Raw genomic sequence first — 25,185 nt, forward strand, 5'->3', positions numbered from 1 at the left:
AGCCAGAGCGAGGCAAACGTTGGTGGTGTCAACTCCTTCAAGCCCTGACCCACCCCCAGGATGGCGAGCTTATAGTCCACCTGGGCCCCACCCGCTGGCAGGCACGGGAAAAACAGGGGGCCTGTCTTGGCCCACAGGTCCCGCGCAGCGCCGCACTCCCAGAGCAGATGTTGAACGGTCTCCGGGGAACCACATCCGGACCGTGGGCAGGTGGAGTTTTTGGCCATGCCTCTGGAGTGCATGACCGCCCTGACCGGGAGGATCTCATGAGCCACCATCCACGACAGGTCCTTAAGCCTGTTCTGGAGAGCTGGGTGGGCTGCGTTCCTCCAAACGTCTTTGGCCTCACCTAGTGTGAGGCCTGGAACTGGACTCACCGATTCTCGATCCTGCACAAGAGAGACGAGAGACTTGTGATTAGTTAAAACAGTGGCATCATTTGTTTCTAAAAGATATTTCTTTAAAAATTTCTTAATAAAACTATGCTCTTTTGACAAATTAAAAGACACTGGACTTTTAAGATCAATGGGTAAAATTTTCAAACTTCTTAGGTATGACCCCATCCAGAATCGGGTCATGGCTGCTGTCTTGTGTTCTCTGGATGGGGTCAGTGCATACTGGATATGGAGGGCGGCAAAGCGGCTGCCTAAAAACAGGTGGGGGTCTGGGAGGCCTTTCCCGCCATTCTCTTTTTTCTTTTTAACCACCTCCCTCTTGATTCGTTCCCACTTGGACCCCCACAGGAAATAAAATACCGCCCTCTCCAACTTGGCCAGGAATCGTCTTGGGGGACTAAAAACAGAACAGACAAGTAAAATTAGTGGTAAAATCACTGCTTTAAAAATTAAAATCTTGCCTTCTAACGTCAGTTGTCTTAGTCCCCAAAAGCCCAGTCTTTGTCTGACTTTCCCTAACATGTCAGTCCAGTTTCCTGGTCCTCCTCCCTCCCTGTCAAATTTTACTCCTAAAATTTTCAAATCCTTTTCTTTAAAATCCAAATCTAGTCCTCCTGTGTCCACGTCGCCCCACGGCCCGAAGAGCAGGGCCTCGGACTTACTCCTGTTAAGCTTGGCGCCCGAGGCCCGACCGTACCAGTCAGTCAAGTCCATTGCTCTTCGTACTGATAAAAAGTCAGTCGCTAAAAGGGTCACGTCATCCATATATAAAACGCAGGTCGCCGTCAGTCCACCAGTTCCTGGGATATCTAGTCCTTTAATCCATTTATCCCTTCTCAAGATCTGTGCCAGTGGCTCAATACAAGCCACATACAGAAGGGGAGATAAAGGACACCCCTGACGGACACCGCTGTGGATATTTACAGCTTTGGAAAGATGCCCATTTGCAAGAAATTTGCTGCTTAAGCCCTCATACAGCAGTCCCACCCAAGCTATAAACCTCTCTGGAAAGCCCATTTTTTGCAGTACCTGAAGGAGGTACTGGTGCGAGACCCGATCAAAAGCTTTTTCAAAGTCTAAATTTAGGACTACAAGCCTAATGTTTCTGTCTCTCGCATAACAGATGGCGTCTCTGATCAGTACCAGGCTGTCCGTGATCTTCCTGCCGGGCACAGCGCAAGCTTGATCCAGGTGGATTACGTCCTCTAAAACAGTCGACATGCGTGTAGCTAAAATCTTACTAAAAAGTTTACAATCATAATTTAAAAGAGTGATTTGTCGCCAGTTTCTCAAGTCAGTCTTGTCTCCTTTTTTGCACAGTAATGTAACTATCCCTACTCTAAAGCTGTCTGGAAGTCTGTCAAGAGTCTCAAATTCTTTAAAAACTGTAAGTAAGTCATGTGCTAAAATGTCCCAGAAAGTCAGATAAAACTCAAAGGGGAGTCCGTCCATGCCCGGGGACTTCCCCTTCTTAAAACCCTTTAAAGCTTTTTCCAATTCTAAAAGATTAAAATCCTGGGATAAAAGCACATCTGGACTCTTAACTTTTTTATCTAAAAACCCTAAAACTTCCTCTAAGATGCCATTGTGTACCTCTTTAGTGCCGTATAAATTACTGTAAAAACTTTCAATTTCCCCTAAAATCAGGTCAGTTGTATTTACTTCCCCCCCTCTAAAAGTTTTTAAAATATTGATCGACCCTCCCCGAGCTATTGTCTTTTTAAAAAAATACCTGGTACACTTCTCTCCTTCCTCTAACTCCCTTTCTCTACATCTTAAAATGACACCTTTGCTCTTTGTTTCAGACAGATCTGACATTTCTTTCTTTACTTCTTTTATTTCATTTGTAAAATCCAATCCATTGTTTAAAAGGTTAAAATATCTCTGCAGTCTTTTTTGCAACCCCATCATGCGTCTTTTTTCTTTATTCTTTTTTTCTTTTCCAATTTGTTTAAAAAACCGTCCTGTCCTTTGTTTCACCATCTCCCACCACTGTGCACGTGAGTCGTAAAAGTCCTGGAGGGTCTGCCATTGGCTGAACTGCTCCCTATACTCACTAACCACTTCCTCGTCCTCTAATAGGGAACAGTTCAGCTTCCACAGCCCTCCCCCTGCAGTCACACCCGTGGGGAGTGAAAGAGTGCAAGACAGGATCATATGGTCGGAAAAAAAGAGGGGGGTCAATGTAGCATCGGTCGGCGGGAGGTCCCTGGTAAAAATATAGTCAATTCGAGAGGCTCTGGCACCGTCACCACTGAACCAGGTGAAGCCTTCCTCTCTTTGATGCATTGTTTTAAAACAGTCAACTAACTTAAAATCTTTGACTATATTTTGTAATAAAACCGATGTCTTGTCGACCTTAAAATCCTCTCCTACCCTCCTTCTGTCCTTTTTTGATAATACACAATTAAAATCCCCTGCTACCACTAGGGGAGCCCTGCCTAGCATGTGGGGTTGCAAGTCTTCTAAAAGCTCATACCTGTTATTTTTTTCAGTAAAACCATACATATTTAAAATGTTAAGATCCTTACCTAAAAAAGTCAGATTTGCTAAAATTGCCTGCCCGTCCCTCACCACAGTGCTGCCCTTCACCAAAAGGTTGGGATTTTTTATTAAAATAGCTACACCGTCATTTTTGTTAAAATTGGACCCACTCCAAATGGAAAATCCTGGGGTCCAAATCTCCTCCCACTTCCTGTAATTTGTTAAAAAGGGCAAACCACATTCTTGCAATAAAAACACATCTGACTTAAAAGTTTTTAAAAAGGATAACACACTCTGTGCTCGCAAAGTAGACCTCACACTTCTCACATTGATTGTAGAGATAGTGAGGGCCATGAGCAGTATGGTTAAAAATACAAGCATTAATAGAAGGATAAAACCAAAAGACTGCAGAAAGTTACATTAAAATCATGTTATGTCATGTAGCACTTGCTTCTCCTTTTCCCCAGAAAAACTGGGATCAGGAGGGCAAATGCTCGCCGCCTCAGAGTCCACAGAGAGAACCTCTTGTGGCTCCTTCGGTGACGATGTTCTAAGCTTAACGTGCAAAAAGGAGACTTCATTGGAAGATTCTGCGGGCCACATACGGTCTAGATCTAACGAAGAGGAACTATCTAGCCGATGCGATGCCCGCAGCCTTTTCTCCTCTGTTTGAAGCAGAGGAGATCTCGCAGACCTTTTTTGCACCTGAGCATTGGGGAGTGAACCCTCGGATTCAACCCCACTATCCACCACACTAACCTCCGATACGGTGTAGAGTGAGGAAGCCGTTGCATCCTCCTCCTCCTCCTCCATTTTGTTTTCACTTCTCTCTTGTTGGGGAACGGCTTCCTCACTCTGTTCGCTGTTAAAACTTGACTCCGCCCCTGTGGCCGCCCCACTTCCTTCCTCCTGCCCACTCCCTGAGGCTGGCTGGGAAATAGAATTTCCCGCCAAAACCTCAGGGACCGCCTCCTCCTTCCTTTGCTCTTTTGTTTGTTCCACATGTGGGGCGGCCATTTTGTTGCCTTTCAGTTTGTTGGCAAAACTTTTAGGGCAATCTCTGTAGAGATGGGATGACTCCCCACAGAGGTTGCACCGCCTGCCATTGGTACACTCTTCAAAAGTATGACCAATTTCTCTGCATTTCCCACATATCATTTCCTGGCATGCTTCAGCTAAGTGCCCAAACTTTCCACATTTTCTACATAATTTGGGCATACCCTGGTAGTGAATGTAGCCTCTGTTCTCGCCCAACACAATCATAGAAGGCAGATGCTTCAGGCCCTGGTAGCCCCCAGCGTCTTCCCATTGTTTAATGGGAATTCGCCAGGAGCATGTCCAAATACCATCCTCATCTAAAACCTTGACTGGCTGGCTTCGAACTGTGCAAAATCTGCCCAGCCAGACACAAATGTCCTCCCCAGTCACTGTCTCATTAAACATTCTAACAATCACAGTTTTAAGTGTGTTGTCAGAGAGCTTTTCAACAGTAAACATGGACAGCTGGGATTTAGCTACTTCAAATCTGTGCCAGAAATCATTCAGGTGGGAAACCGCTCTAAAACTAACATCAAATCCTTTGTTCAGGGGCAGAGTCACGATGCAATTCAGATCATCAGGTTTAAAATTTAGAGTTTTTTGGATCAGCTTCCTGGAGAAGTCAAGACGTGACATCCCCAGGAGCTTCCCCTCAACTTCTTTGAATAAAAAACGCACGCTGTGGTGCCTCCTCATGCCGGCACGGGCAGCCGACATGGTGGAGACACCAACAGCCTAAAACTTTAAAAAACAATAAATAAATAAATAATAAATAAATAGATAAAAAGGTCTTACCTTAAAACAGAACCGGAATAAAAGCAGCTGGATCAATGTACCTCTCAAAAGTTTGGGGCTCAAGTCACTGAAGGACCCAAGCCGGAAAAACCTCCAAGAGGCGATCGCTGTCTCTACCCTAGGACCAGACACTTGATCTTAGCCAAAAGGCCGAGAAGCGATGACACAATGACGCAGAGGCGGGGGAGCCGTCAAAGGCCACGCCCACCTGGGCCGTGGCGAGAGGGTCTAAAGGTCGCCAACAAACAAGCTCAGCTCACAGCAATACAAGCTCAGCTTGACTGTTGACACCGAAAATGGATCACAGCAGAGCGCACAACACGACACTTTGGAGTGCAACCTGGGATTTTGGACCAACAAACATTCTGCCCTAAAAGTGAGCGGGCAGACCAAAGCGTACGTCGTAGAGACTTGAAACTCTTGAGGGATGGTAGTACCCGCCCGGTCTACAACATCACCAAGGCTCGGCCCAATCGGCCCCAAGGTGGCGCTGCAGCGATCAGAAGTACGAAATGCCTCGTAACTCCTGAACCGTCCGTCGCAGACCCAAGTGTCTTACATCACCGGAATCCTTGGCTCGGGCCGAACAAGACGCAGGCCTCGGATTCGATGGTTGCGCTGGCGAGATTTTCGGGTATTTGGGATTTTGTGAAAAAGCTACTTTTGCACACTAGTCCTAGGTCTTTCGCCCGATCTGACCCAAACCGGTGCAGAAAGATTCCCTGGAGTCTGATTGCCGACAGCGATGGGGAAAAAAGTCGGAATTTCGATTCACGTTGGCGACGGGACGCCAAAACGTTGGGAGTGGGCGAGGCGGGCTTTACTTAAATGGCCATAACTCTCCAACGGAATGAGACAATTACACCCAAGTCGGTACACCTGTGCACGGGCTCAGCCTGTGCTCAGGTGAAAAGGGATGTGGTGACTGGCCACTTGGTGGCGCTGTAAACAGTAAAAACAACAACATGAATACGGCCATAGGCGACTGTATGTCAGGTGATTTTTCACACATGCACAAGGTATTCATACCACATGATAGAACTCCTCATTCGGAACAACTTTGCTTCTAGGACCACTGCTGCCAATAAAAGCGCTGGTTGAATAATGGAGATTATTTGAAGAATGATGAAAAAAAAACTAAAAAACAGCCCTACTTTTGCAGACTGGTCCTAGGTTGAGAGTTTTACATCTCTCGATCAACCACTGCAGTTCAATTCTCTGGACTTCCTAGGTCGTTAACTACCAGAAAAAGAGGAACTCGAACAATCTGCTCTTTTAACCAGTGTGTCCAGGGGAGAGCGCGAACGCAGTCCCCCACTACCATAAATTATGCAGTCGAGATTCCCACATTTGGGGAATTCGCAGGGGTCAGCACAACCGGAGTGCAATGGCCGAGCCTCGCCCTGGGTGAACCACCTTCCTGATCATGGTGTCTCCCCTGCCAGGTAAGTATGAATTCCCAGGCCTCCCGTCAGAGGCACCGTGTCCCTCTCCGCAATCCTCACCAACGGTCGGACAATCAAACACACACCTGATTCAACTCATCAGCTCATTCGTAAAAACTCCAAGAGATAAGAGAGAGACATCAAAAACCTGCAGAGTTGGGCTCTTTTGCTGTTGTTGTTGTGGATGATGTTGTTTTCATGCTCTGGATCCATGAGCCAAAAATCAATTTCATACGCGGTCACCGGATAGTGGACGAATCAGATGTTAAACGAGATAAGAACAGAGTTGTTGTTTTTTTTTCCCTCTCACACCACCATTACCTGTATAGCATATGATCACCTACAACACCTTTAAAGCACCCATACACAGCAATATACGTTACTTCCATTAACACCTGCTGCCACACAAGACTAAAACATCTCTTTCATTGAACACAGTTTTTGGGGGTGCACCGTTCCCAGAAGTACTGCAATACCGGGTCGATGCGTGGAGTGGACGGAGCAAGCCCCTCTTCCATCTCCCAGTTCCAAAAATCAATTTAATATATGGTGCCCGGGTAGGGCACGTATCAGATATTAAACTGATAAGAACAGATTTTCTTTCGAAAAAAGTTTATTGTCACATTGTTTCATTCCATTCTTTCAATATCCATTTTTTCCTTATAAAATCACATTTTTGCACATATCTTAAAACAACAAAAAGGACATAAGTTACAGTTAAAAATCAGTTATGTTGATGTGTTGTGTAAAAGTCCATGTATGTTGTGTGTTGTTTTAAAGTAAAGGTAAAATGGATTAAAATAAAATAGGAATGCAAATATAAAACAATAAAATATGCCAAATAAAACATCTCTTGTACAGGATCGAGGGTGAGTCCCTATCAAGAATGTCCATTCACTCCAGGTCTCCAGAACAGGCCCCAGACTCCTCGCTTCCAGTGCCCAGCGGAGATCCCCTCTCCTCCGGCCCGCTGGCCCGCTGTTCCCGTAGCCAGAGTGGTGAGGGTGCATCTACGGGCGGCCAGGTACGGTGGCGGCCGGGACCTTCTCCGTGTGACCTCGGCCCCCCCATCCGAATAACGACGTGCGGCCCACCCTGCAGCGTTGATGTTATCCTCTGCTCGCACGCGTGGAGGGGGACCGTCACGCGTTTCCCCACCAGCAGGTTTCTGGTGACCCAGATGGCATCCTTGATGTGGTTGAGGGTGAGCCAGAGCGAGGCAAACGTTGGTGGTGTCAACTCCTTCAAGCCCTGACCCACCCCCAGGATGGCGAGCTTATAGTCCACCTGGGCCCCACCCGCTGGCAGGCACGGGAAAAACAGGGGGCCTGTCTTGGCCCACAGGTCCCGCGCAGCGCCGCACTCCCAGAGCAGATGTTGAACGGTCTCCGGGGAACCACATCCGGACCGTGGGCAGGTGGAGTTTTTGGCCATGCCTCTGGAGTGCATGACCGCCCTGACCGGGAGGATCTCATGAGCCACCATCCACGACAGGTCCTTAAGCCTGTTCTGGAGAGCTGGGTGGGCTGCGTTCCTCCAAACGTCTTTGGCCTCACCTAGTGTGAGGCCTGTAACTGGACTCACCGATTCTCGATCCTGCACAAGAGAGACGAGAGACTTGTGATTAGTTAAAACAGTGGCATCATTTGTTTCTAAAAGATATTTCTTTAAAAATTTCTTAATAAAACTATGCTCTTTTGACAAATTAAAAGACACTGGACTTTTAAGATCAATGGGTAAAATTTTCAAACTTCTTAGGTATGACCCCATCCAGAATCGGGTCATGGCTGCTGTCTTGTGTTCTCTGGATGGGGTCAGTGCATACTGGATATGGAGGGCGGCAAAGCGGCTGCCTAAAAACAGGTGGGGGTCTGGGAGGCCTTTCCCGCCATTCTCTTTTTTCTTTTTAACCACCTCCCTCTTGATTCGTTCCCACTTGGACCCCCACAGGAAATAAAATACCGCCCTCTCCAACTTGGCCAGGAATCGTCTTGGGGGACTAAAAACAGAACAGACAAGTAAAATTAGTGGTAAAATCACTGCTTTAAAAATTAAAATCTTGCCTTCTAACGTCAGTTGTCTTAGTCCCCAAAAGCCCAGTCTTTGTCTGACTTTCCCTAACATGTCAGTCCAGTTTCCTGGTCCTCCTCCCTCCCTGTCAAATTTTACTCCTAAAATTTTCAAATCCTTTTCTTTAAAATCCAAATCTAGTCCTCCTGTGTCCACGTCTCCCCACGGCCAGAAGAGCAGGGCCTCGGACTTACTCCTGTTAAGCTTGGCGCCCGAGGCCCGACCGTACCAGTCAGTCAAGTCCATTGCTCTTCGTACTGATAAAAAGTCAGTCGCTAAAAGGGTCACGTCATCCATATATAAAACGCAGGTCGCCGTCAGTCCACCAGTTCCTGGGATATCTAGTCCTTTAATCCATTTATCCCTTCTCAAGATCTGTGCCAGTGGCTCAATACAAGCCACATACAGAAGGGGAGATAAAGGACACCCCTGACGGACACCGCTGTGGATATTTACAGCTTTGGAAAGATGCCCATTTGCAAGAAATTTGCTGCTTAAGCCCTCATACAGCAGTCCCACCCAAGCTATAAACCTCTCTGGAAAGCCCATTTTTTGCAGTACCTGAAGGAGGTACTGGTGCGAGACCCGATCAAAAGCTTTTTCAAAGTCTAAATTTAGGACTACAAGCCTAATGTTTCTGTCTCTCGCATAACAGATGGCGTCTCTGATCAGTACCAGGCTGTCCGTGATCTTCCTGCCGGGCACAGCGCAAGCTTGATCCAGGTGGATTACGTCCTCTAAAACTGTCGACATGCGTGTAGCTAAAATCTTACTAAAAAGTTTACAATCATAATTTAAAAGAGTGATTTGTCGCCAGTTTCTCAAGTCAGTCTTGTCTCCTTTTTTGTACAGTAATGTAACTATCCCTACTCTAAAGCTGTCTGGAAGTCTGTCAAGAGTCTCAAATTCTTTAAAAACTGTAAGTAAGTCATGTGCTAAAATGTCCCAGAAAGTCAGATAAAACTCAAAGGGGAGTCCGTCCATGCCCGGGGACTTCCCCTTCTTAAAACCCTTTAAAGCTTTTTCCAATTCTAAAAGATTAAAATCCTGGGATAAAAGCACATCTGGACTCTTAACTTTTTTATCTAAAAACCCTAAAACTTCCTCTAAGATGCCATTGTGTACCTCTTTAGTGCCGTATAAATTACTGTAAAAACTTTCAATTTCCCCTAAAATCAGGTCAGTTGTATTTACTTCCCCCCCTCTAAAAGTTTTTAAAATATTGATCGACCCTCCCCGAGCTATTGTCTTTTTAAAAAAATACCTGGTACACTTCTCTCCTTCCTCTAACTCCCTTTCTCTACATCTTAAAATGACACCTTTGCTCTTTGTTTCAGACAGATCTGACATTTCTTTCTTTACTTCTTTTATTTCATTTGTAAAATCCAATCCATTGTTTAAAAGGTTAAAATATCTCTGCAGTCTTTTTTGCAACCCCATCATGCGTCTTTTTTCTTTATTCTTTTTTTCTTTTCCAATTTGTTTAAAAAACCGTCCTGTCCTTTGTTTCACCATCTCCCACCACTGTGCACGTGAGTCGTAAAAGTCCTGGAGGGTCTGCCATTGGCTGAACTGCTCCCTATACTCACTAACCACTTCCTCGTCCTCTAATAGGGAACAGTTCAGCTTCCACAGCCCTCCCCCTGCAGTCACACCCGTGGGGAGTGAAAGAGTGCAAGACAGGATCATATGGTCGGAAAAAAAGAGGGGGGTCAATGTAGCATCGGTCGGCGGGAGGTCCCTGGTAAAAATATAGTCAATTCGAGAGGCTCTGGCACCGTCACCACTGAACCAGGTGAAGCCTTCCTCTCTTTGATGCATTGTTTTAAAACAGTCAACTAACTTAAAATCTTTGACTATATTTTGTAATAAAACCGATGTCTTGTCGACCTTAAAATCCTCTCCTACCCTCCTTCTGTCCTTTTTTGATAATACACAATTAAAATCCCCTGCTACCACTAGGGGAGCCCTGCCTAGCATGTGGGGTTGCAAGTCTTCTAAAAGCTCATACCTGTTATTTTTTTCAGTAAAACCATACATATTTAAAATGTTAAGATCCTTACCTAAAAAAGTCAGATTTGCTAAAATTGCCTGCCCGTCCCTCACCACAGTGCTGCCCTTCACCAAAAGGTTGGGATTTTTTATTAAAATAGCAACACCGTCATTTTTGTTAAAATTGGACCCACTCCAAATGGAAAATCCTGGGGTCCAAATCTCCTCCCACTTCCTGTAATTTGTTAAAAAGGGCAAACCACATTCTTGCAATAAAAACACATCTGACTTAAAAGTTTTTAAAAAGGATAACACACTCTGTGCTCGCAAAGTAGACCTCACACTTCTCACATTGATTGTAGAGATAGTGAGGGCCATGAGCAGTATGGTTAAAAATACAAGCATTAATAGAAGGATAAAACCAAAAGACTGCAGAAAGTTACATTAAAATCATGTTATGTCATGTAGCACTTGCTTCTCCTTTTCCCCAGAAAAACTGGGATCAGGAGGGCAAATGCTCGCCGCCTCAGAGTCCACAGAGAGAACCTCTTGTGGCTCCTTCGGTGACGATGTTCTAAGCTTAACGTGCAAAAAGGAGACTTCATTGGAAGATTCTGCGGGCCACATACGGTCTAGATCTAACGAAGAGGAACTATCTAGCCGATGCGATGCCCGCAGCCTTTTCTCCTCTGTTTGAAGCAGAGGAGATCTCGCAGACCTTTTTTGCACCTGAGCATTGGGGAGTGAACCCTCGGATTCAACCCCACTATCCACCACACTAACCTCCGATACGGTGTAGAGTGAGGAAGCCGTTGCATCCTCCTCCTCCTCCTCCATTTTGTTTTCACTTCTCTCTTGTTGGGGAACGGCTTCCTCACTCTGTTCGCTGTTAAAACTTGACTCCGCCCCTGTGGCCGCCCCACTTCCTTCCTCCTGCCCACTCCCTGAGGCTGGCTGGGAAATAGAATTTCCCGCCAAAACCTCAGGGACCGCCTCCTCCTTCCTTTGCTCTTTTGTTTGTTCCACATGTGGGGCGGCCATTTTGTTGCCTTTCAGTTTGTTGGCAAAACTTTTAGGGCAATCTCTGTAGAGATGGGATGACTCCCCACAGAGGTTGCACCGCCTGCCATTGGTACACTCTTCAAAAGTATGACCAATTTCTCTGCATTTCCCACATATCATTTCCTGGCATGCTTCAGCTAAGTGCCCAAACTTTCCACATTTTCTACATAATTTGGGCATACCCTGGTAGTGAATGTAGCCTCTGTTCTCGCCCAACACAATCATAGAAGGCAGATGCTTCAGGCCCTGGTAGCCCCCAGCGTCTTCCCATTGTTTAATGGGAATTCGCCAGGAGCATGTCCAAATACCATCCTCATCTAAAACCTTGACTGGCTGGCTTCGAACTGTGCAAAATCTGCCCAGCCAGACACAAATGTCCTCCCCAGTCACTGTCTCATTAAACATTCTAACAATCACAGTTTTAAGTGTGTTGTCAGAGAGCTTTTCAACAGTAAACATGGACAGCTGGGATTTAGCTACTTCAAATCTGTGCCAGAAATCATTCAGGTGGGAAACCGCTCTAAAACTAACATCAAATCCTTTGTTCAGGGGCAGAGTCACGATGCAATTCAGATCATCAGGTTTAAAATTTAGAGTTTTTTGGATCAGCTTCCTGGAGAAGTCAAGACGTGACATCCCCAGGAGCTTCCCCTCAACTTCTTTGAATAAAAAACGCACGCTGTGGTGCCTCCTCATGCCGGCACGGGCAGCCGACATGGTGGAGACACCAACAGCCTAAAACTTTAAAAAACAATAAATAAATAAATAATAAATAAATAGATAAAAAGGTCTTACCTTAAAACAGAACCGGAATAAAAGCAGCTGGATCAATGTACCTCTCAAAAGTTTGGGGCTCAAGTCACTGAAGGACCCAAGCCGGAAAAACCTCCAAGAGGCGATCGCTGTCTCTACCCTAAGACCAGACACTTGATCTTAGCCAAAAGGCCGAGAAGCGATGACACAATGACGCAGAGGCGTCAAAGGCCACGCCCACCTGGGCCGTGGCGAGAGGGTCTAAAGGTCGCCAACAAACAAGCTCAGCTCACAGCAATACAAGCTCAGCTTGACTGTTGACACCGAAAATGGATCACAGCAGAGCGCACAACACGACACTTTGGAGTGCAACCTGGGATTTTGGACCAACAAACATTCTGCCCTAAAAGTGAGCGGGCAGACCAAAGCGTACGTCGTAGAGACTTGAAACTCTTGAGGGATGGTAGTACCCGCCCGGTCTACAACATCACCAAGGCTCGGCCCAATCGGCCCCAAGGTGGCGCTGCAGCGATCAGAAGTACGAAATGCCTCGTAACTCCTGAACCGTCCGTCGCAGACCCAAGTGTCTTACATCACCGGAATCCTTGGCTCGGGCCGAACAAGACGCAGGCCTCGGATTTGATGGTTGCGCTGGCGAGATTTTCGGGTATTTGGGATTTTGTGAAAAAGCTACTTTTGTACACTAGTCCTAGGTCTTTCGCCCGATCTGACCCAAACCGGTGCAGAAAGATTCCCTGGAGTCTGATTGCCGACAGCGATGGGGAAAAAAGTCGGAATTTCGATTCACGTTGGCGACGGGACGCCAAAACGTTGGGAGTGGGCGAGGCGGGCTTTACTTAAATGGCCATAACTCTCCAACGGAATGAGACAATTACACCCAAGTCGGTACACCTGTGCACGGGCTCAGCCTGTGCTCAGGTGAAAAGGGATGTGGCGACTGGCCACTTGGTGGCGCTGTAAACAGTAAAAACAACAACATGAATACGGCCATAGGCGACTGTATGTCAGGTGATTTTTCACACATGCACAAGGTATTCATACCACATGATAGAACTCCTCATTCGGAACAACTTTGCTTCTAGGACCACTGCTGCCAATAAAAGCGCTGGTTGAATAATGGAGATTATTTGAAGAATGATGAAAAAAAAACTAAAAAACAGCCCTACTTTTGCAGACTGGTCCTAGGTTGAGAGTTTTACATCTCTCGATCAACCACTGCAGTTCAATTCTCTGGACTTCCTAGGTCGTTAACTACCAGAAAAAGAGGAACTCGAACAATCTGCTCTTTTAACCAGTGTGTCCAGGGGAGAGCGCGAACGCAGTCCCCCACTACCATAAATTATGCAGTCGAGATTCCCACATTTGGGGAATTCGCAGGGGTCAGCACAACCGGAGTGCAATGGCCGAGCCTCGCCCTGGGTGAACCACCTTCCTGATCATGGTGTCTCCCCTGCCAGGTAAGTATGAATTCCCAGGCCTCCCGTCAGAGGCACCGTGTCCCTCTCCGCAATCCTCACCAACGGTCGGACAATCAAACACACACCTGATTCAACTCATCAGCTCATTCGTAAAAACTCCAAGAGATAAGAGAGAGACATCAAAAACCTGCAGAGTCGGGCTCTTTTGCTGTTGTTGTTGTGGATGATGTTGTTTTCATGCTCCGGATCCATGAGCCAAAAATCAATTTCATACGCGGTCACCGGATAGTGGACGAATCAGATGTTAAACGAGATAAGAACAGAGTTGTTGTTTTTTTTTCCCTCTCACACCACCATTACCTGTATAGCATATGATCACCTACAACACCTTTAAAGCACCCATACACAGCAATATACGTTACTTCCATTAACACCTGCTGCCACACAAGACTAAAACATCTCTTTCATTGAACACAGTTTTTGGGGGTGCACCGTTCCCAGAAGTACTGCAATACCGGGTCGATGCGTGGAGTGGACGGAGCAAGCCCCTCTTCCATCTCCCAGTTCCAAAAATCAATTTAATATATGGTGCCCGGGTAGGGCACGTATCAGATATTAAACTGATAAGAACAGATTTTTTTTTTTTTTTTTAAGTTTTTATTGTCTCAGTACATTTTTTACATCCTCTCAACAGATGGTATTTGTTCCATCTTACTCTTTGTTAAAAGTAATTCAGCAGGAAATACATACATTTGTCGAAATTTAGTGTTAAAAGGTGGAACAATAAAACCACAAACAGAGAACAAAGAAAACTTCTAGAAAATGAAAGGGCTTTTGATGGATAAAATGTACAAAACAATCTCCAAGCAAATTTTAAAGGTAGATAAAAACATAAATAGATAAATAAAGCAGAGTCCTCTCCTTGTGCAAGAAACAAAAAAGGGGGACCTTATCCTTTTGAATCTACAGGGGTTTAAAATTTTTATAAAGTCCCATCCATCCCTCGGAACAGAACCCGCGACCCGGCCCATGGGCCAGAGGAGATCCTCTTTAACCGTGGCTCCGCTGCTCCGCCTGGTGTTAAAGTTTGGGGGGCATCTACGGGCAGTCAGGGCTCGTGGCCGAGGGGACCTTTTCCTGTGAAGCTCTGGTCCCCATGTCCGAATGGCGACATGCGGTGTACTCCTGCAGCCTGAAGTTTGCCAGCTCTTTAGTGGCGTGGAGGGACACCTGCATGCGCTTTCCCACCAGCAGGTTTCTGGAGGTCCAAATAGCGTCTTTAATACAGTTCATGGTGAGCCAGCATTCGATGTAGTTTTCTGCTGGCACATGTTCCTGGCTCACCAATCCTACTGTTGTCCGGTAGTCTGGGACCCCCCCTGCTGGTAGGTACGGGAATTGCAGGGGACCAGCTGTCGCCCACAGGTCCCTCACGGCGCTGCATTCCCAGAGCGCGTGCCTCACAGTCTCGGGCGCGCCACACCCGGGCTGTGGACACGTAGATATCCTGGCCATGCCCCGGGAATGCATCACGGCCCTGACCGGGAGAATCTCGTGGGCTGCCATCCATGCCAGGTCCCGATGTCTGTTCCGAAGGGCTGGATGAGACACGTTCTGCCAAACTGTTTTTGCTTCACTTAGGCTGAGCCCATGCACTGGGCTCACTTGCTCTTGTTCCTGCACAACAGAGAGAAGAAGACGATGATTTATCAAGGTTTGAACTTCTTGTTCTTCTAAAAGGAATTTTTTTAAAAACTTCTTTATACAGACATGTGCTGGAGATAGTTTAAAGGCAACTGGTACTGTATGATCTCTAGGTAAGATTTGCAGGGCTCTTAAATACGAGCCCATCCAAAAGCGACTCATGGCTGTGGTTTTATTTTCCGTGTTTTTGTTTGTGGCATATTTTATGTGGAGTGCAGTATAGTATGCCCCTAAAAACAAATAAAAATTTGGTACTCCTTTCCCTCCATTTTTTGGGGCTTTCTTCATCTCCTCTCTTTTCAGCCTTTCCCATTTTCCTCCCCATAGGAAGCGAAAGATTTCTCGGTCTACAGCTAGAAGGAACCATCTGGGGGGATAAAAAATAGAACACAGCAATAAAAATAATGGTAAAATCACAGCTTTGATGATTAAAACTTTACCCTCTATTGTCAGATGTCTCAATCTCCAAAAACCTAAACTTTGTCTTGCTTTGGCCAAAACATTTTGCCAGTTTTCTTTTCCCCCTCCTTCTTTGTCGAATTTAATTCCAAGTATTTTTACGCCCGTCTTTTTAACTTCGAGTTCTGTGTTTTCTATTTCTCTAGGTCCCCACGGTCCGAAAAATTGCACTTGTGTTTTTGATCTATTTAATCTGGCTCCCGACGCCCTCCCGAACCAGTCAGTCAGGTCCATGGTCTTGTGGATTGATAAAATGTCTGTACATAAAAGATTCACGTCGTCCATATATAAAACTGTCTTTGCTGTCAGGCCCCCGGTCCCTGGGATAGTCAGTCCCCTGATCCATTTATCCTTTCTCAAAGCCTGCGCTAGTGGCTCAATACAAGCGACATATAGGAGGGGAGATAATGGACATCCCTGACGGACACCACAGCAAACGTCCACTGTTTTTGTCAAATGCCCATTTACCAAGAACCTGCTGGTTATCCCCCTATATAGCAGTTCCACCCAAGCTACAAATCTCCCCGGAAAACCCATCTTTTGCAGTACCTGGAATAAGTACTGGTGCGAGACCCGATCAAACGCTTTTTCAAAGTCTAAATTTAAAACTGCGAGTCTAATATTTCTGTCTCTCGCGTAACAGATGGTGTCTCTCATAAGAATGAGGCTGTCCGTGATCTTTCTCCCAGGGACTGCGCAGGTTTGATCCGGGTGGATCACCTCCCCTAAAATCGAAGACATACGACCCATTAAAATTTTGCTAAATACTTTACAGTCCACATTTAAAAGAGTTATAGGTCGCCAATTTTTTAAGTCAGTCTTTTGGTCTTTTTTATGTAAAAGTGTGACTATCCCAGTCCTGAAGCTATTTGGTAGTTTTTCCAAGTCCTCAAATTCGTTAAAAACAGCTAAAAGGTCGTGCGCTAAAATATCCCAAAAGGTCTGATAAAATTCCAGTGGGAGGCCATCCTCCCCGGGTGACTTCCTTTTTTTGAATTGTTTTAAGCATTTTTCCATTTCTGTCATGTTAAAATCCTTTGTCAGGGGTACATTGTCCTTAATTGTTTTGTCAACTAATTCTAAAACCTCTTTTAAAATATCATCCTCAATGTCTTTCTCTTCATATAATTCTTCGTAAAACTCTTCAACCACCTTTAAAATACCTTGTGTGCTATTTATAAGATTATTTTCTTTGTTTTTTACACCCACCATACCCCCACCTCTATTCACTATTTTGCGGAAGAAGTAGCTTGTACATTTTTCCCCTTCTTCTAATTCCTTTTCTCTACTTTGTAAAATGACACCTTTGTTTCTTTTCTCCTCTAGGTCGGCCATTGTCTTTTTTACTTGGCGAATATCTTCATTAAAATCAAATCCTTGGTTCAAAAGGTTAAAATACCGCTGTAATCGTTTTTGCAGTCCCACCATACAACTCCTCTCTTTATCTTTTTTCTTTTTTCCAGCTCGTTTAAAATAAGTCTTAGTCTTTCCCTTCACCATTTCCCACCAATGTGCATGTGAATCGTAAAAGTCTTTTAGGGTCTTCCATTGTCTGTACTGCTCCCTGTATTCTTTTACAATGTCTGTGTCTTCCAGCAGGGAGCAGTTCAGCCTCCACAGGCCTTTGCCTGTCGTCACACCTGTGGGGCATGAGAGGGTGCAAGAAAGCATAGCGTGGTCAGAGAAAAAGACGGGAGTTAATTTAGCATCTACTGGTACGAGGTCCCGTGTAAAAATATAATCAATACGGGAGGCTTTGGTGCCATCACCACTAAACCAGGTGAGTCCTTGCTCCCCAGGATGCATGGTTCTAAAACAGTCAGTCAATTTAAAATCTTTTATTATCTTCTGCAATAAAATAGATGTTTTATCTAATTTAAAATCTTCTCCACCCCCCTTCTTATCACTTTTACTTAAAATACAATTAAAATCCCCCGCTAAAATAATCGGGGCCCTCCCTAAAAGGTGGGACTGCACGTCTTCTAAAAGGTCATTCCTGTCATTTTTGTCTGTAAAACCATAAATATTTAGTATATTAAAATCATGTCCTAAAAAGGACAGATGTATTAACAGAGCTCGCCCATCTCTCACCACTGTGCTCCCCTTCACCACAAGCTGAGGATTTTTAATTAAAACCGCTACTCCGTCTGCTTTATTTTGGTTGGAGCCACTCCAAATGGATGTTGAGTGGGGCCACTGCTCTTCCCATTTCCTATAGTTTTTCATAAAAGGTAAAGCACATTCTTGTAAAAGCAAAATATCACAGTTTTGAGTTTATTAAAAGGATAAAATGGTTTTTGTTCTCAGTTGTGACCGCACACTTCTTACATTTAGGGTGGAGAGTGTGAGTGTCATGAGCAGAACAGTTAAAAAAGACAGGTGAGCCATTTTGGTAGACATATAAATTAACTAAAAAAATCAAAAAAGGAGATCTGTGTTCTGTGAACCAAGCTCTTCCCTTCTTTCTATATTTGGAGAATCAGGGGATTGAACCTGTTTCCCCCTTGAGCTAGCCCTAGGGGTGGATGTTTGGAGTTCTATTGACAAAAAGGATACTTCGTTTGGGGAGTCGAGTGGGAAAAGCCGATTCAAATCCTCGGATGAGGAAGACTCTGACAGCTGTCCCACTCGGTCCCTTTTCCCATTTTTCTCCTCAATGGGGGATTGGGCATTCCTTTTTTTTCCTATCAATTGAACACCTGGGAAATCATTGCTTACCTCATTTTCCTCTGGGTTTTTTCCTTGTTCTTCCTCCGCTCCTTCTTCCTGTTCTTTGTTGTTTTGTTTCCCCTCTCCATCTTTGCTCTGTTCACTTGACTCGGTTTCATGGTTAATCAGTGTTTGGTGAAGTTCCATTTCCTCATTTTTATCTGCTCCAATTGTGTGATTTGGTGGGAAGATTGGAATTTGCTCCACCCCTTCTCTCCCTAGGTCCACCCGCTCATTTCCTCTGTCATCTGTCCCCTCTCCACCACTCACAAGATTTGGCGGGAGATTTGAATTTTTTCTCTCCGCCCCCTCGTTATCTTTTGGTTTGATTTCCTCGGCCGCCATTTTGTGTGTTTTAACTTTGTTGGCAAATGACTTAGGGCAGTCTCTGTAGAGATGATTATAGTCTCCACAAAGGTTGCACTTTCTGCCATTTGGACATTCTTCAAAAGAATGTCCAATTTCTCTACACTTATTACAAAATACTTTCTGGCATGCTTCAACAAGATGTCCAAACTCCCCACATCGCCGGCAGAGTTTGGGCATTCCTTGATAATGAATGTAGCCCCTGTTTTCGCCAAGAACTATCATTTGTGGTAAATGTCTCAGACCTTGGAAGCTCTGGGGGTCTTCCCATTGTTTAATTGGGACCCTCCATGAACAATTCCAAATGCCGTCTTCGTCATAAACCTTCATAGCCTGGCCCCTCACAGTGCAAAATCTTCCCAGCCATGTACAAACATCTTCTCCGTTTACAGTCTCATTGAACATCTTCACAATAACCACTTTTTGCGTATTATCAGTTAATTTCTCAACTTTAAACATGGAGAACTGGGTCTTATGTGTGTCAAAACGTTGCCAGAAGTCATTTAACAGTGCTGCATTCTTAAAACTCACATCAAAGCCTTTGTTAAAAGGCAGGGTCAGAATACAATTCAGATCAACAGGGGTAAACTCTAAACATTTCTGCATCAATTTTCTAGAAAAGTCTAATCTACACATTTCCACCAGCTTTCCCTCTTTTTCTAAAAAACTAAAACGCACACTGTGGTGCCTCCGCATGCCGGCACGGGCAGCCGACATGTTGGAGGCACCCACAGTTTTAAAAGATGACTAAATAGAAACAGTACAAGTTTAAAACAGTGATCCAATGGTAAAAGACTTACCTTAAGACAGGTTCTCTCAATAAAAACAAACAACTCCTCCTTAAAACAGAAACAACACAATAAAAGGACAATAAACAATAAAAAAAATACAGCTGTGAGCAGTACAATATACCTCTCTGAAGATGTAGGAGAGTGCTATAAAAAACACAACCCAAAAACTTACAAAGAGGCGATCGCAACACTGCCGATTGACAAGACACTTGATCTTAGCCAAAAGGCCGAGAAGCGATGACACAATGACGCAGAGGCGGGGGAGCCGTCAAAGGCCACGCCCACCTGGGCCGTGGCGAGAGGGTCTAAAGGTCGCCAACAAACAAGCTCAGCTCACAGCAATACAAGCTCAGCTTGACTGTTGACACCGAAAATGGATCACAGCAGAGCGCACAACACGACACTTTGGAGTGCAACCTGGGATTTTGGACCAACAAACATTCTGCCCTAAAAGTGAGCGGGCAGACCAAAGCGTACGTCGTAGAGACTTGAAACTCTTGAGGGATGGTAGTACCCGCCCGGTCTACAACATCACCAAGGCTCGGCCCAATCGGCCCCAAGGTGGCGCTGCAGCGATCAGAAGTACGAAATGCCTCGTAACTCCTGAACCGTCCGTCGCAGACCCAAGTGTCTTACATCACCGGAATCCTTGGCTCGGGCCGAACAAGACGCAGGCCTCGGATTCGATGGTTGCGCTGGCGAGATTTTCGGGTATTTGGGATTTTGTGAAAAAGCTACTTTTGCACACTAGTCCTAGGTCTTTCGCCCGATCTGACCCAAACCGGTGCAGAAAGATTCCCTGGAGTCTGATTGCCGACAGCGATGGGGAAAAAAGTCGGAATTTCGATTCACGTTGGCGACGGGACGCCAAAACGTTGGGAGTGGGCGAGGCGGGCTTTACTTAAATGGCCATAACTCTCCAACGGAATGAGACAATTACACCCAAGTCGGTACACCTGTGCACGGGCTCAGCCTGTGCTCAGGTGAAAAGGGATGTGGCGACTGGCCACTTGGTGGCGCTGTAAACAGTAAAAACAACAACATGAATACGGCCATAGGCGACTGTATGTCAGGTGATTTTTCACACATGCACAAGGTATTCATACCACATGATAGAACTCCTCATTCGGAACAACTTTGCTTCTAGGACCACTGCTGCCAATAAAAGCGCTGGTTGAATAATGGAGATTATTTGAAGAATGATGAAAAAAAAACTAAAAAACAGCCCTACTTTTGCAGACTGGTCCTAGGTTGAGAGTTTTACATCTCTCGATCAACCACTGCAGTTCAATTCTCTGGACTTCCTAGGTCGTTTACTACCAGAAGAAGAGGAACTCGAACAATCTGCTCTTTTAACCAGTGTGTCCAGGGGAGAGCGCGAACGCAGTCCCCCACTACCATAAATTATGCAGTCGAGATTCCCACATTTGGGGAATTCGCAGGGGTCAGCACAACCGGAGTGCAATGGCCGAGCCTCGCCCTGGGTGAACCACCTTCCTGATCATGGTGTCTCCCCTGCCAGGTAAGTATGAATTCCCAGGCCTCCCGTCAGAGGCACCGTGTCCCTCTCCGCAATCCTCACCAACGGTCGGACAATCAAACACACACCTGATTCAACTCATCAGCTCATTCGTAAAAACTCCAAGAGATAAGAGAGAGACATCAAAAACCTGCAGAGTCGGGCTCTTTTGCTGTTGTTGTTGTGGATGATGTTGTTTTCATGCTCCGGATCCATGAGCCAAAAATCAATTTCATACGCGGTCACCGGATAGTGGACGAATCAGATGTTAAACGAGATAAGAACAGAGTTGTTGTTTTTTTTTCCCTCTCACACCACCATTACCTGTATAGCATATGATCACCTACAACACCTTTAAAGCACCCATACACAGCAATATACGTTACTTCCATTAACACCTGCTGCCACACAAGACTAAAACATCTCTTTCATTGAACACAGTTTTTGGGGGTGCACCGTTCCCAGAAGTACTGCAATACCGGGTCGATGCGTGGAGTGGACGGAGCAAGCCCCTCTTCCATCTCCCAGTTCCAAAAATCAATTTAATATATGGTGCCCGGGTAGGGCACGTATCAGATATTAAACTGATAAGAACAGATACTACACTTGATCTTAGCCAAAAGGCCGAGAAGCGATGACACAATGACGCAGAGGCGGGGGAGCCGTCAAAGGCCACGCCCACCTGGGCCGTGGCGAGAGGGTCTAAAGGTCGCCAGCAAACAAGCTCAGCTCACAGCAATACAAGCTCAGCTTGACTGTTGACACCGAAAATGGATCACAGCAGAGCGCACAACACGACACTTTGGAGTGCAACCTGGGATTTTGGACCAACAAACATTCTGCCCTAAAAGTGAGCGGGCAGACCAAAGCGTACGTCGTAGAGACTTGAAACTCTTGAGGGATGGTAGTACCCGCCCGGTCTACAACATCACCAAGGCTCGGCCCAATCGGCCCCAAGGTGGCGCTGCAGCGATCAGAAGTACGAAATGCCTCGTAACTCCTGAACCGTCCGTCGCAGACCCAAGTGTCTTACATCACGGAATCCTTGTCTCGGGCCGAACAAGACGCAGGCCTCGGATTCGATGGTTGCGCTGGCGAGATTTTCGGGTATTTGGGATTTTGTGAAAAAGCTACTTTTGCACACTAGTCCTAGGTCTTTCGCCCGATCTGACCCAAACCGGTGCAGAAAGATTCCCTGGAGTCTGATTGCCGACAGCGATGGGGAAAAAAGTCGGAATTTCGATTCACGTTGGCGACGGGACGCCAAAACGTTGGGAGTGGGCGAGGCGGGCTTTACTTAAATGGCCATAACTCTCCAACGGAATGAGACAATTACACCCAAGTCGGTACACCTGTGCACGGGCTCAGCCTGTGCTCAGGTGAAAAGGGATGTGGCGACTGGCCACTTGGTGGCGCTGTAAACAGTAAAAACAACAACATGAATACGGCCATAGGCGACTGTATGTCAGGTGATTTTTCACACATGCACAAGGTATTCATACCACATGATAGAACTCCTCATTCGGAACAACTTTGCTTCTAGGACCACTGCTGCCAATAAAAGCGCTGGTTGAATAATGGAGATTATTTGAAGAATGATGAAAAAAAAAACTAAAAAACAGCCCTACTTTTGCAGACTGGTCCTAGGTTGAGAGTTTTACATCTCTCGATCAACCACTGCAGTTCAATTCCCTGGACTTCCTAGGTCGTTAACTACCAGAAGAAGAGGAACTCGAACAATCTGCTCTTTTAACCAGTGTGTCCAGGGGAGAGCGCGAACGCAGTCCCCCACTACCATAAATTATGCAGTCGAGATTCCCACATTTGGGGAATTCGCAGGGGTCAGCACAACCGGAGTGCAATGGCCGAGCCTCGCCCTGGGTGAACCACCTTCCTGATCATGGTGTCTCCCCTGCCAGGTAAGTATGAATTCCCAGGCCTCCCGTCAGAGGCACCGTGTCCCTCTCCGCAATCCTCACCAACGGTCGGACAATCAAACACACACCTGATTCAACTCATCAGCTCATTCGTAAAAACTCCAAGAGATAAGAGAGAGACATCAAAAACCTGCAGAGTCGGGCTCTTTTGCTGTTGTTGTTGTGGATGATGTTGTTTTCATGCTCCGGATCCATGAGCCAAAAATCAATTTCATACGCGGTCACCGGATAGTGGACGAATCAGATGTTAAACGAGATAAGAACAGAGTTGTTGTTTTTTTTTCCCTCTCACACCACCATTACCTGTATAGCATATGATCACCTACAACACCTTTAAAGCACCCATACACAGCAATATACGTTACTTCCATTAACACCTGCTGCCACACAAGACTAAAACATCTCTTTCATTGAACACAGTTTTTGGGGGTGCACCGTTCCCAGAAGTACTGCAATACCGGGTCGATGCGTGGAGTGGACGGAGCAAGCCCCTCTTCCATCTCCCAGTTCCAAAAATCAATTTAATATATGGTGCCCGGGTAGGGCACGTATCAGATATTAAACTGATAAGAACAGATTTTTTCTTTCGAAAAAAATTTTATTGTCACATTGTTTCATTCCATTCTTTCAATATCCATTTTTTCCTTATAAAATCACATTTTTGCACATATCTTAAAACAACAAAAAGGACATAAGTTACAGTTAAAAATCAGTTATGTTGATGTGTTGTGTAAAAGTCCATGTATGTTGTGTGTTGTTTTAAAGTAAAGGTAAAATGGATTAAAATAAAATAGGAATGCAAATATAAAACAATAAAACAATAAAATATGCCAAATAAAACATCTCTTGTACAGGATCGAGGGTGAGTCCCTATCAAGAATGTCCATTCACTCCAGGTCTCCAGAACAGGCCCCAGACTCCTCGCTTCCAGTGCCCAGCGGAGATCCCCTCTCCTCCGGCCCGCTGGCCCGCTGTTCCCGTAGCCAGAGTGGTGAGGGTGCATCTACGGGCGGCCAGGTACGGTGGCGGCCGGGACCTTCTCCGTGTGACCTCGGCCCCCCCATCCGAATAACGACGTGCGGCCCACCCTGCAGCGTTGATGTTATCCTCTGCTCGCACGCGTGGAGGGGGACCGTCACGCGTTTCCCCACCAGCAGGTTTGGGGAAAAAAGTCGGAATTTCGATTCACGTTGGCGACGGGACGCCAAAACGTTGGGAGTGGGCGAGGCGGGCTTTACTTAAATGGCCATAACTCTCCAACGGAATGAGACAATTACACCCAAGTCGGTACACCTGTGCACGGGCTCAGCCTGTGCTCAGGTGAAAAGGGATGTGGCGACTGGCCACTTGGTGGCGCTGTAAACAGTAAAAACAACAACATGAATACGGCCATAGGCGACTGTATGTCAGGTGATTTTTCACACATGCACAAGGTATTCATACCACATGATAGAACTCCTCATTCGGAACAACTTTGCTTCTAGGACCACTGCTGCCAATAAAAGCGCTGGTTGAATAATGGAGATTATTTGAAGAATGATGAAAAAAAAAACTAAAAAACAGCCCTACTTTTGCAGACTGGTCCTAGGTTGAGAGTTTTACATCTCTCGATCAACCACTGCAGTTCAATTCCCTGGACTTCCTAGGTCGTTAACTACCAGAAGAAGAGGAACTCGAACAATCTGCTCTTTTAACCAGTGTGTCCAGGGGAGAGCGCGAACGCAGTCCCCCACTACCATAAATTATGCAGTCGAGATTCCCACATTTGGGGAATTCGCAGGGGTCAGCACAACCGGAGTGCAATGGCCGAGCCTCGCCCTGGGTGAACCACCTTCCTGATCATGGTGTCTCCCCTGCCAGGTAAGTATGAATTCCCAGGCCTCCCGTCAGAGGCACCGTGTCCCTCTCCGCAATCCTCACCAACGGTCGGACAATCAAACACACACCTGATTCAACTCATCAGCTCATTCGTAAAAACTCCAAGAGATAAGAGAGAGACATCAAAAACCTGCAGAGTCGGGCTCTTTTGCTGTTGTTGTTGTGGATGATGTTGTTTTCATGCTCCGGATCCATGAGCCAAAAATCAATTTCATACGCGGTCACCGGATAGTGGACGAATCAGATGTTAAACGAGATAAGAACAGAGTTGTTGTTTTTTTTTCCCTCTCACACCACCATTACCTGTATAGCATATGATCACCTACAACACCTTTAAAGCACCCATACA

General features: G+C 45.8%; 6 non-coding genes and 3 pseudogenes across 6 annotated transcripts; all 9 read right to left on the reverse strand.

The window, feature by feature from the left end:
- Positions 1–6,001: 6,001 nt before the first annotated feature.
- LOC143726545 (U1 spliceosomal RNA) lies at positions 6,002–6,165 on the reverse strand. Its single transcript, XR_013198785.1, has one exon. It is a non-coding gene; the product is annotated as a U1 spliceosomal RNA (small nuclear RNA).
- A 434-nt stretch (positions 6,166–6,599) lies between these two features.
- LOC143727426 (U2 spliceosomal RNA) lies at positions 6,600–6,772 on the reverse strand (annotated as a pseudogene).
- A 6,584-nt stretch (positions 6,773–13,356) lies between these two features.
- Positions 13,357–13,520, reverse strand: LOC143726546 (U1 spliceosomal RNA). Its single transcript, XR_013198786.1, has one exon. It is a non-coding gene; the product is annotated as a U1 spliceosomal RNA (small nuclear RNA).
- Positions 13,521–13,954: 434 nt separating this feature from the next.
- Positions 13,955–14,131, reverse strand: LOC143727449 (U2 spliceosomal RNA; annotated as a pseudogene).
- Positions 14,132–20,868: 6,737 nt separating this feature from the next.
- Positions 20,869–21,032, reverse strand: LOC143726547 (U1 spliceosomal RNA). Its single transcript, XR_013198787.1, has one exon. It is a non-coding gene; the product is annotated as a U1 spliceosomal RNA (small nuclear RNA).
- Positions 21,033–21,466: 434 nt separating this feature from the next.
- On the reverse strand, positions 21,467–21,657 carry LOC143727041 (U2 spliceosomal RNA). The gene has a single exon (XR_013199252.1). It is a non-coding gene; the product is annotated as a U2 spliceosomal RNA (small nuclear RNA).
- A 1,127-nt stretch (positions 21,658–22,784) lies between these two features.
- On the reverse strand, positions 22,785–22,948 carry LOC143726548 (U1 spliceosomal RNA). Its single transcript, XR_013198788.1, has one exon. It is a non-coding gene; the product is annotated as a U1 spliceosomal RNA (small nuclear RNA).
- A 434-nt stretch (positions 22,949–23,382) lies between these two features.
- Positions 23,383–23,560, reverse strand: LOC143727335 (U2 spliceosomal RNA; annotated as a pseudogene).
- A 1,102-nt stretch (positions 23,561–24,662) lies between these two features.
- On the reverse strand, positions 24,663–24,826 carry LOC143726549 (U1 spliceosomal RNA). Its single transcript, XR_013198789.1, has one exon. It is a non-coding gene; the product is annotated as a U1 spliceosomal RNA (small nuclear RNA).
- Positions 24,827–25,185: the final 359 nt, after the last annotated feature.

The sequence above is a fragment of the Siphateles boraxobius genome, unplaced genomic scaffold, assembly GCF_051911475.1.
Source record: "Siphateles boraxobius isolate OS27281-9 unplaced genomic scaffold, OSU_SipBor_1 77, whole genome shotgun sequence".
Taxonomy (NCBI): domain Eukaryota; kingdom Metazoa; phylum Chordata; class Actinopteri; order Cypriniformes; family Leuciscidae; genus Siphateles; species Siphateles boraxobius.